This window comes from Lissotriton vulgaris, unplaced genomic scaffold, assembly GCF_964263255.1.
Source record: "Lissotriton vulgaris unplaced genomic scaffold, aLisVul1.2 SCAFFOLD_290, whole genome shotgun sequence".
Taxonomy (NCBI): Eukaryota; Metazoa; Chordata; class Amphibia; order Caudata; family Salamandridae; genus Lissotriton; species Lissotriton vulgaris.
Genome location: NW_028242798.1, coordinates 653,282 through 666,435, shown reverse-complemented (window position 1 = coordinate 666,435; position 13,154 = coordinate 653,282).

Genomic DNA, 13,154 nt, shown 5'->3' with positions numbered 1-13,154 from the left:
TGTCTGGAATGGATATGGTCACACCCTCACTCACCCTCAACCCCTCACCCTCACTCACCCTCAACCCCTCACCCACACCCTCACTCACCCTCAACACCTCACCCTCAACCCCTCCCTCACGCTCACCCACCCTCACCCTCACTCACCCTCAACACCTCACCCTCACTCACCCTCAACCCCTCACCCTCACTCACCCTCAACCCCTCACCCTCACTCACCCTCAACCCCTCACTCACCCTCAACTCCTCACCCTCAACACCTCACTCACCCCCACGCTCACCCTCACGCTCACCCACCCTCACCCTCAACACCTCACCCTCACTCACCCTCAACCCCTCACCCTCACTCACCCTCAACCCCTCACCCTCAACCCCTCACTCACCCTCACTCTCACTCATCCTCTATCACCCTCAACCCCTCACCCTCAACCTCTCACCCTCACTCACCCTCAACCCCTCACCCTCACTCACCCTCAACCCCTCACCCTCACTCACCCTCAGCCCCTCACCCTCAACCCCTCACCCTCACTCACCCTCACCCTCACCCTCACCCTCACTCACCCTCAACCCCTCACCCTCACTCACCCTCACTCACCCACCCTCACTCACCCTCAACACCTCACCCTCACCCTCACTCACCCTCACTCACCCTCAACACCTCACCCTCACTCACCCTCAACCCCTCACCCTCACCCACCCTCACTCACCCTCAACCCCTCACCCTCAACCCCTCACCCACACCCTCACTCACCCTCAACACCTCACCCTCAACCCCTCCCTCACGCTCACCCACCCTCACCCTCACTCACCCTCAACACCTCACCCTCACTCACCCTCAACCCCTCACCCACCCTCAACCCCTCACCCTCACCCTCACTCACCCTCAACCCCTCACCCTCACTCACCCTCAACTCCTCACCCTCAACACCTCACTCACCCTCACGCTCACCCTCACGCTCACCCACCCTCACCCTCAACACCTCACCCTCACTCACCCTCAACCCCTCACCCTCACTCACCCTCAACCCCTCACCCTCAACCCCTCACTCACCCTCACTCTCACTCATCCTCTATCACCCTCAACCCCTCACCCTCACTCACCCTCAACCTCTCACCCTCACTCACCCTCAACCCCTCACCCTCACTCACCCTCACTCACCCTCAACCCCTCACCCTCACTCACCCTCAGCCCCTCACCCTCAACCCCTCACCCTCACTCACCCTCACCCTCACCCTCACCCTCACTCACCCTCAACCCCTCACCCTCACTCACCCTCACTCACCCTCACCCACCCTCACTCACCCTCAACACCTCACCCTCACCCTCACTCACCCTCAACCCTCACCCTCACTCACCCTCAACTCCTCACCCTCAACACCTCCCTCACGCTCACCCACCCTCACCCTCAACACCTCACCCTCACTCACCCTCAACCCCTCACCCTCACTCACCCTCAACCCCTCACCCTCAACCCCTCACTCACCCTCACTCTCACTCATCCTCTATCACCCTCAACCCCTCACCCTCAACCTCTCACCCTCACTCACCCTCAACCCCTCACCCTCACTCACCCTCAACCCCTCACCCTCACTCACCCTCAGCCCCTCACCCTCAACCCCTCACCCTCACTCACCCTCACCCTCACCCTCACCCTCACTCACCCTCACTCACCCATCCTCACTCACCCTCAACACCTCACCCTCACCCTCACTCACCCTCACTCACCCTCAACACCTCACCCTCACTCACCCTCAACCCCTCACCCTCACCCACCCTCACTCACCCTCAACCCATCACCCTCAACCCCTCACCCACACCCTCACTCACCCTCAACACCTCACCCTCAACCCCTCCCTCACGCTCACCCACCCTCACCCTCACTCACCCTCAACACCTCACCCTCACTCACCCTCAACCCCTCACCCACCCTCAACCCCTCACCCTCACCCTCACTCACCCTCAACCCTCACCCTCACTCAACCTCAACTCCTCACCCTCAACACCTCACTCACCCTCACGCTCACCCTCACGCTCACCCACCCTCACCCTCAACACCTCACCCTCACTCACCCTCAACCCCTCACCCTCACTCACCCTCAACCCCTCACCCTCAACCCCTCACTCAACCTCACTCTCACTCATCCTCTATCACCCTCAACCCCTCACCCTCACTCACCCTCAACCTCTCACCCTCACTCACCCTCAACCCCTCACCCTCACTCACCCTCACTCACCCTCAACCCCTCACCCTCACTCACCCTCAGCCCCTCACCCTCAACCCCTCACCCTCACTCACCGTCACCCTCACCCTCACCCTCACTCACCCTCAACCCCTCACCCTCACTCACCCTCACTCACCCTCACCCACCCTCACTCACCCTCAACACCTCACCCTCACCCTCACTCACCCTCAACCCCTCACCCTCACTCACCCTCAACTCCTCACCCTCAACACCTCCCTCACGCTCACCCACCCTCACCCTCAACACCTCACCCTCACTCACCCTCAACCCCTCACCCTCACTCACCCTCAACCCCTCACCCTCAACCCCTCACTCACCCTCACTCTCACTCATCCTCTATCACCCTCAACCCCTCACCCTCAACCTCTCACCCTCACTCACCCTCAACCCCTCACCCTCACTCACCCTCAACCCCTCACCCTCACTCACCCTCAGCCCCTCACCCTCAACCCCTCACCCTCACTCACCCTCAGCCTCACCCTCACTCACCCTCAACCCCTCACCCTCACTCACCCTCACTCACCCACCCTCACTCACCCTCAACACCTCACCCTCACCCTCACTCACCCTCACTCACCCTCAACACCTCACCCTCACTCACCCTCAACCCCTCACCCTCACCCACCCTCACTCACCCTCAACCCCTCACCCTCAACCCCTCACCCACACCCTCACTCACCCTCAACACCTCACCCTCAACCCCTCCCTCACGCTCACCCACCCTCACCCTCACTCACCCTCAACCCCTCACCCTCACTCACCCTCAACCCCTCACCCTCAACCCCTCACTCACCCTCACTCTCACTCACCCTCACTCACCCTCACTCACCCTCAACACCTCACCCTCACTCACCCTCAACCCCTCACCCTCACCCACCCTCACTCACCCTCAACCCCTCACCCTCAACCCCTCACCCACACCCTCACTCACCCTCAACACCTCACCCTCAACCCCTCCCTCACGCTCACCCACCCTCACCCTCACTCACCCTCACTCACCCTCAACCCCTCACCCTCACTCACCCTCAACCCTCACCCTCACCCTCACTCACCCTCAACCCCTCACCCTCACTCACCCTCAACTCCTCACCCTCAACACCTCACTCACCCTCACGCTCACCCTCACGCTCACCCTCACGCTCACCCACCCTCACCCTCAACACCTCACCCTCACTCACCCTCAACCCCTCACCCTCACTCACCCTCAACCCCTCACTCACCCTCACTCTCACTCATCCTCTATCACCCTCAACCCCTCACCCTCACTCACCCTCAACCTCTCACCCTCACTCACCCTCAACCCCTCACCCTCACTCACCCTCACTCACCCTCAACCCCTCACCCTCACTCACCCTCAGCCCCTCACCCTCAACCCCTCACCCTCACTCACCCTTACCCTCACTTACCCCCTCACCCTCACTCACCCTCACTCACCCTCACCCACCCTCACTCACCCTCAACACCTCACCCTCACTCACCCTCACTCACCCTCAACACCTCACCCTCACTCACCCTCAACCCCTCACCCTCACCCACCCTCACTCACCCTCACTCACCCTCAACCCCTCACCCCCTCACCCCCTCACCCTCACTCACCCTCACTCACCCTCAACCCCTCACCCTCACTCACCCTCACTCACCCACCCTCACTCACCCTCAACACCTCACCCTCACCCTCACTCACCCTCACTCACCCTCAACACCTCACCCTCACTCACCCTCAAACTCAACATACATACATACATACATACCCTCACTCACCCTCACTCACCCTCAACCACTCACCCTCACTCACCCTCAACCCCTCACCCTCACTCACCCTCACTCACCCTCAACACCTCACCCTCACCCTCACTCACCCTCACCCTCACTCACCCGCACTCACCCTCACTCACCCTCACCCTCACTCACCCTCACCCTCACTCACCCTCACTCACCCTCAACCACTCACCCTCACTCACCCTCACTCACCCTCACTCACCCTCAACCCCTCACCCTCACTCACCCTCAACCCCTCATCCTCACTCACCCTCAACCCCTCACTCACCCTCACTCTCACTCATCCTCACTCACCCTCAACCCCTCACCCTCACTCACCCTCACCCACCCTCAACCCCTCACCCTAACTCACCCTCACCCTCACTCACCCTCACTCACCCTCAACCCCTCACTCACCCTCACTCACCCTCAACCCCTCACCCTCACTCACCCTCAACCCCTCACCCTCACTCACCCTCACTCACACTCACCCTCACCCTCACTCACCCTCACTCACCCTCACTCACCCTCACTCACCCTCACTCACCCTCAACCTCACTCACCCTCACCCACCCTCAACCCCTCATCCTCACTCACCCTCACCCTCACTCACCCTCAACCCCTCACCCTCACTCACCCTCAACCCCTCACCCTCACCCTCACCCTCACTCAACCTCAATACCTCACCCTCACTCACCCTCACCCAACCTCAACCCCTCACCCTCAATACCTCACCCTCACTCACCCTCACCCTCACTCACCCTCAACCCCTCACCCTTACTCACCCTCAACCCCTCACCCACACCATCACTCACCCTCACTCACCCTCACTCGCCCTCACACGCCCTCACTCACCCTCACTCACCCTCACCCTCACTCACCCTCACTCACCCTCAACCTCACTCACCCTCACCCACCCTCAACCCCTCATCCTCACTCACCCTCACCTTCACTCACCCTCAACCCCTCACCCTCACTCACCCTCAACCCCTCACCCTCACTCACCCTCAACCCCTCACCCTCACTCACCCTCACCCTCACTCACCCTCACCCTCACTCACCCTCACCCTCACTCACCCTCAACCCCTCACCCTCAATCCCTCACCCTCAGTCACCCTCACCCTCACTCACCCTCAACCCCTCACCCTCACTCACCCTCAACCCCCTCACCCTCACTCTCGCTCAACCCCTCACCCTCACTCACCCTCAACCCCTCACCCACACCATCACTCACCCTCACTCGCCCTCACTCGCCCTCACTCACCCTCACTCACCCTCACCCTCACTCACCCTCAACACCTCACCCTCACTCACCCTTAATGCCTCACCCTCACTCACCCTCAACACCTCACCCTCAACCCCTCACTCACCCTCACTCTAACTCACCCTCACTCACCCTCAACACCTCACCCTCACTCACCCTCACCCACCCTCAACCCCTCACCCTAACTCACCCTCACCCTCACTCACCCTCAACCCCTCACCCTCACTCACCCTCAACCCCTCACCCTCACTCACCCTCAACCCCTCATCCTCACCCTCACTCACCCTCACCCTCACTCACCCTCACTCACCCTCACCCTCACTCAACCCCTCATCCTCACTCACCCTCACCCTCACTCACCCTCACTCACCCTCACTCACCCTCACTCACCCTCAACCCCTCACCCTCACTCACCCTCAACCCCTCACCCTCACTCACCCTCAACCCCTCACCCTCACTCACCCTCACTCACATTCACCCTCACCCTCACTCACCCTCACCCTCACTCACCCTCACTCACCCTCACCCTCACCCTCACCCACCCTCACTCACATTCACCCTCACCCTCACTCACCCTCACTCACCCTCACCCTCACCCTCACTCACCCTCACTCACCCTCACCCTCACTCACCCTCAACCCCTCATCCTCACTCACCCTCACCCTCACTCACCCTCAACCCCTCATCCTCACTCACCCTCATCCTCACTCACCCTCAACCCCTCACCCTCACTCACCCTCAACACCTCACCCTCACTCACCCTCACCCTCACTCACCCTCAACCCCTCACCCCCTCACCCTCAACCCCTCACCCTCACTCACCCTCAACCCCTCACCCTCACCATCGCTCACCCTCACTCACCTCACTCACCCTCACTCACCCTCACTCACCCTCACTCACCCTCACTCACCCTCACTCACTCACCCTCACTCACCCTCACTCACCCTCACTCACCCTCACTCACCCTCTCACCCTCAACACCTCACCCTCACTCACCCTCAACCCCTCACCCTCAACCCCTCACCCTCACTCACCCTCACTCACCCTCAACCCCTCAGCCTCACCCTCACCCTCACTCACCCTCAACCCCTCAGCCTCACCCTCACTCACCCTCACCCTCACTCTCAACCCCTCACCCTCACTCACCCTCACCCTCTCTCACCCTCAACACCTCACCCTCACTCACCCTCAACCCCTCACCCTCACTCACCCTCAACCCCTCACCCTCAACCCCTCACTCACCCTCACTCTCACTCACCCTCACTCAACCTCAACCCCTCAGCCTCACCCTCACCCACCCTCAACACCTCACCTCACCCTCACTCACCCTCACTCACTCTCAACCCCTCACTCACCCTCAACACCTCACCCTCACTCACCCTCAACCCCTCACCCACCCTCACCCTCAACACCTCACCCTCACTCACCCTCAACACCTCACCCTCACTCACCCTCAACCCCTCACCCTCCCTCACCCTCAACCCCTCACCCTCCCTCACCCCCTCACCCTCAACACCTCACCCTCACTCACCCTCAACACCTCACCCTCACTCACCCTCAACACCTCACCCTCAACCCCTCACCCTCACCCTCACTCACCCTCACAACACATATTGTGTTACAATAGGTGTTACATTTGCAAAAGATAAAACTATTGGCATTGTAAATAACAAAGCTATTAATTCGCTATTTTCAAAACAAGCACATAAATAAAAAATGTGTCCTTTACAATACCAATAGCTCAAACTTTCCTAATGCAAAACCTATTGCATTGCTGTGCTTCTCTCCCCTGCTGCACTCTCCTGCTCTCTAGAGATGTGGCCTAACGACAAGAGCTGCCATCTAAGTCACGTAAATACAAAATATGTTGCATTCCAAATGCTATAGGTGTCACATTCGCAAAAGTTATAACTATTGGCATTGTAAATGACAAAGCCATCAATTTAGCAATTTTAAAAACCAACAAATAAATAACATATGTCATTTACAATACCAATAACTCCAACTTTTCTAATGCGAGACCTATTGCATTTCCAATGCTTGTTAAAGTTACTATTCTGAAAAAAACACTTTCAGAAAGTTGGCATTTTCCCCATAAACCAAATGTGTCTTTCTGCCAGTATCTAGGGTCAACTAACTTTGAATGGCTCTCCTGTTGTGGGTTGTGTATTGCTTCCAGACAGTGGGACAATGGATACCTAGGTGTGGAGCTAGAGGGTCTCCTGACAGGGTGGTTGGGGAGGAGTTGTGTTCTGCCCTGTTTACACTTCAAAGGGCCCTGCCTGCAGCACACACAAAGGAGCCTGACACCAGGCATACCCTTGCCTTTGTCACCCTACACAGTTTGGAGCCAGAACCTGTGAAAGGGTTTTGAGGGGAGGCCAGAAAAAATCCCCTCAAAGAAAGTATACACAGGTATAAAAGTGGCACCTTCCGAACCTCACATCAGAATTTTCTAGGATCTATGAAAGATTCTGAAGAAGGACTGCCTTGCTGTCTGAAAAAGGAAGATTGGACCTGCTTGCCTTGAAGCCATACTCCTCAGAAGTGACTTCAAGGGATTGTGGCGGATCTCCTGTTTGAGCTACAGGGCCACAGGAAGCTACTAGAGGCCTCCCTACAACTGCATAGCTAACCGGCATAAACTGGACCTGCCTGATCTGTGCTGCAGGTCTCTGGAGTGAGTGCTGATCCCCGAGAGATGATCCCAGGTCTTAGGAGCAGCTGAATGGAATAGAACTTTACGCTTCTGAAGAAAAAGTGAAGAAAAAGAAGTTTTGGACCCCTCACGACCGCAAAGTGATCTCTTTCCACCCATGATAACTGCCAACATGAAGCACCAGTGGGGACTGCTCTTAAAAGCCGACAGCAATCGTCCATGACAATTGCCAACGCAAGACCTGCACTTCGCGCCAACAGAGACAGCCTGGGATGCCCGCCAATGCTAAGCTTCAGCGATGAAAGGCTCTGTGCGCTTTAACAGCGACTGTTCATGATGCCCAACCTGCTCCTCAGGCCGATAATAACCTCTTCTAGGCCAACTCCAATTCGAACATCAACTCCACCCATGTACTTGAATAGGTAACTCTGAAGCAGGATGAACCTGTTCTTTGTATCTCACCTGAGCTCCAATGTGGTCAGCCTGAGCTTGTGACTTTCCACCAGGCCAGTGGGACCATGTAACTATAGGTGGCAGTATTTTCAACTAAAACGCAAAAAACTTATATATCTGGTTCTACTGATTAGATTTTTTTTCTGGTGCCATCTTTTTTATTACATTTTATTCTACTTTTCTAAATTGTTTTTTTCACTTTAATACTGTTTGAGTGCTACATATGCCACTAGTTAAGCCTGGCTGCCTTTGGGCCTAACTACTATAGTGTTAAACACAGGTTAATTTAGTAACCTTTTTGGTCCACCTTGAAAAGGATTGTGTTTATTATCTGAGTGGGGCTTCCACCCCTCTCAACTAATAACCCAAATTCTTACAGCCACGCAACAAAAAAGGGGTGGCAGATCATGGCAATTTTGGTCCTGAATATGTTGGTGAGACACTTCTCTGTTGATGACACTGCCATGAGTACCCAACACAATTGGCCTGCTTGTGAAAGTAGCCTTTGCCTAAACAGGAAGCAAAGCAAAAGTGATGTATGTTTGTTTTGGAAACCAATTGATAAAATTGTGCGGTCAAATATGAAATGATGATGCCTGGAAAGTGTGTCTTCAAACTCATCAGTGTAACTTTGGCCCTGGAGTGTACAGTAAGAATCACTAAGTATGGGTAAAATAACACAAGGGACATATGTGTGGTGGACATTTGGGGGGCCTATTTGGATTAGTAATCGAAAATATGCTCACCATAAGACGTTTTTTCAGTGATGTGCATCTGTACCTCTTGATCCTTGTAACCAACATTAATGTAGCCCTATGGTAAAGATTGTATCGGTGACAAGGACTCTGCGTGCCAAAGAATAACTTTTTTAGCATGAACCTGTTAGTGCTGGAAGCTTTTACTCTCATGACTTTAACCTCAACTCTCCTACTGGGCCCGTGGAGTAGAGTTATATTTTAGACTCAATACTTCACCTCAGAGGAGATAGTTCTCCGAAGGACCTTTCTCTACCATAGTGAGATGTCCAACTGTCAGCTACCCAATAAGGATCACTAATTGGTAGCCAAATCACAAAGTGGTAATCAGGTTCAAGTAAATCACTCTCAAAACAATGCTATAAAAATACAGCATGGTAATTGGTAGTCTGAACCTTCTGATGAAGTTTATTCTCACAAGAACCATGCAAACTAACAGCTCTGTCGTGGATACACAGAACAAGAGCAAAATAACATGATATTCTGAAAATAATCTTTGAATATCTCTGTTATAAATTGAAAATCAGCACAGTTTCTACAGAAAGATCATTAGGTACAATAAGACTCAGACAACTTTGGAGTATTTGTTATTGTATTAAAAATCTAAAATGAATACATACAAGTAACATTTTAGGAAGGCCAGTCATAAATTTAACAGCTCAAAATATAAAATCACACATTTGATTAAAGTAATCTATCCTTACATAAAAAAATCAATAAAAGGATTATTATATACTCAGCAATACAATTTCTACCACCAAGAAAGCAAGAAGTTGGTTCTTGAAGGTTCTTAAAGCATTGTCAAAGGGGTCTAGGTAAAATCTACAGGAAAAAGTTTATGGATAAGGGGGCAAAAGGTAATGGAGCATAAAGCAGGAAAGTTCAAATCTTGTACCTCACCAGACTGCTCCAAATAGTCTGACAGGCAAATTCATTAGCAAAGACAAAAAGCAAGGGGGCATAATAAAAGATAGTTCAGCAGGCAGGTAGGAGTCAAAGAAAAAGTGCCAAAGTGCAAGCTGAGCTTAGACGTAAGCTCTCTTCAAAAGGCACAAAAAGGGAATCAAAAGGCGAATGCAGCAATGCAAAAAAAGCCAAATGCATGCTCCTCCTCCAGTTCGTCATAGTTTTATAGTTCATATTTGTCATCATGACATCAATAGTCAAGCCACAATGATCTGATCCTCATGTGATCATTCTTCAGTCTTTCCAGGCACAAATTGTTATTTCAGCATATTTTCCCACATAAGTCATGTGTAGCGAATGTCCTTCCAAACTGACAGATGAATAGACAAAGAGCGTGTTCAACTTGTTACTCTTCATGTATATGGGGGAAAAGTTAGCTTTCCACCAATCACACACAATTGGAAAAAAACGATCTTTGTTATGATAAGGAATGTCACATGAATCAAAAACAAATAAAGCAACATTTGGGAACGTTTCAAGTCCATTGCACAAAGTGGTGAAATACTGCAGCCTAAAGAGAAAAACATTGTAATGTGTTTAAATTCAAAATGTCATCTTTTAATATAGCAAACTCCTAACTAAGTTAAAGCAAAATGAAATAAATCACACATATCATAAATAAACGTTTGCCAATGTTGTCAGTAATGGTTACAGAGAAATATTAAACTTCAAGCATGGTCTACTACTACTATTTCAGGAAAGTAGCAACATGTAAATTAATTCTAAAAGTCCTAAAAATAAAATCGTTTCTGACCACAAAAGATTTTTATACTATTAAACAATTATACTGAAATGGTCAAACAAACACTATTTTTAATTTAGGATTTTCTCCCAACTCAAGTGTGTTAGAAAAGTCTGCCATGAAGTCAAATAGTAATGCTAAGTTATCATCAACTTTCATAATGTTTCTTGTTAAACATCTTAAATTCCCTAACTGGTTGATCCTACTGTTTCCAGATAGTCAAACACGCTTTTACAGTGGCTAATCACTTTTCCTAAGGTTCTGTGTAATTTCTCTAAATGTGTGAAAGGTCCACTTTTATTTTTATTGTTGGAATTCAGTTCTAAGTGTTGTGCAAAGCAAGATCAGTTTTTACGCTTCCTCAAACCAAATGCATTGGGTATATAAAAATGCAAGAGCATTATGAATTGTGACAGTAGGTACTTTTCACTCACAGTAACATGAACACTTCTTCAACACATTTAATTATCAGACACTTTTTTTCAAATGTTTTGCTTATGCCTTACACCTAGCACAATGTTGGCTTTACAAACTGGAACACTGTATGTCACTGCAAGTGTAAATTATGTGTCATATTTTTTCTCCCAAGCTGTTTTGTGCCATATAACAGTGTTAATTGTACTGAGTGTTCTTGTAGGATCAGAAGGCTTTTATACAATAGCTGTGTTGTTTAATCTGGGCTATGTATGTAAAATGTCACTTAAATCAGTACCAGCTCATTGGTAAGGTTATATGTATGCTGTGTAAGGGACCTTGTGGCATCAGAATTGGAGGAGTTGTGTAAAGCAGGACTCATAGAAAATGTAGAATGCTCTGAATGGTTGGCTCCAAAAGTGATGCCTCACAAGGTGTCGATAGAGATTAATGTCTGCACCGATCTAGTAGCCTTCAATATATGTGTGTTCATTAACAGGTTGGCACTCCCCAACAGAATGAAAATGGTGTTGTCCTTGGCAGGTGCAAGGTTTTTCACCAGTCTAGACCTTCCACCTTACCACCAGATTACCCTCCATGATGAATTAAAGGACCTCACGGCATCTGTAACACTTTTTGGAACTTGCGTGTTTGCAATACAGCCACTTGGGCTGGTTTGATCCTCTTTGGTGTTTCACCAGTTGATGAGCAGATCGTTGAACACAGCCGCGGTCCGTGCAGGTAACAACGGTGGGGCCACATGAGAGATTTCAAGGGACAATGCAGAGGGAAAAATAATGATTTATTTAATTTTCCCTCTGCATCGTCCCTCAAAACCCCCTCACGCGGCCCACTCCACCACCGCTGTTACCTGCACGGACTGCGACTGATTGAACAAGGTGCCATGAGTCAGTTCTAGTTGGATGACATTCTGATATATGGGTAGATGGAACCTGAGCATGATTGAATGGTTAGGACAGTCTTGGGTAGATAGTAGAAGAAAGTGTAGATCAGAAGAAGTTAAATTGAGTATGTGGGATTTCTAATAATGGCAAGTAGAATGAAATCCATTTTAGACTTGGTCCAGACTTTTGATAAAGTTTAGTCTCCAAAAGAAGAGGAGAGGTAGCTTCTTTTCTAGACATGGTAAAGTTCTATTCTAAATCCTTATGTATATTGACTAGAAATATGGTTGAGCTTTGGAAATTGTTGGAGAAAGGTACTGCATTTATGTGATTGAGTGATTGAGAAGAAATATTTAGAGAAATCAAAAAGGAGCTGACTCACGCCTCAGAGTTAAAAAGCCTTGGACCTTAAGAAAACTATTGCTCATATATAGGGATTGGATGCACTTCTTGTGCACCAAACACACTTAAAAACCACAAAGTTTGCTGCTAGGATCTTGAGAGCTCTGCTACTCTGCCATAGAATAAGAATTTTTGATGACGTACTAGAGTTTTAGCAAATTCAAGATTTATTTTTAGAGCATGGGTTTTTGGCTTTGGTCAGATTACAAGCTTTGGTCAAAGTTTTAAACAAGAAAGGCTTGAACACCATTTCAGCAGAAATACCTAAGGGGGCGGCAGTCCTCCAGGAATATTGTTTTGAAGTAAAATTTATGCATGGTGTTTACTGCAAGACTGCGGATTGCCTACCATGCGTCATCAAGTAAAACAAAGGTATTAGTTCATGTGGACAGACTGACGATGATGGAGAGTTCATAAAAGCATGTTTGATGTTCATGGATGACATTTCATATGAAGCATGGGTGTAGCACATTCAGAGTGATGATGGTTTTGGAAAGGTAGAGTGTGAAATACATTTGGGACGCTGCGATGTTAGGATTTTGGATGGTGAAGGATGAGTTGTCATTCTGGGAGAAGTTGGGTTTTAGAGGTG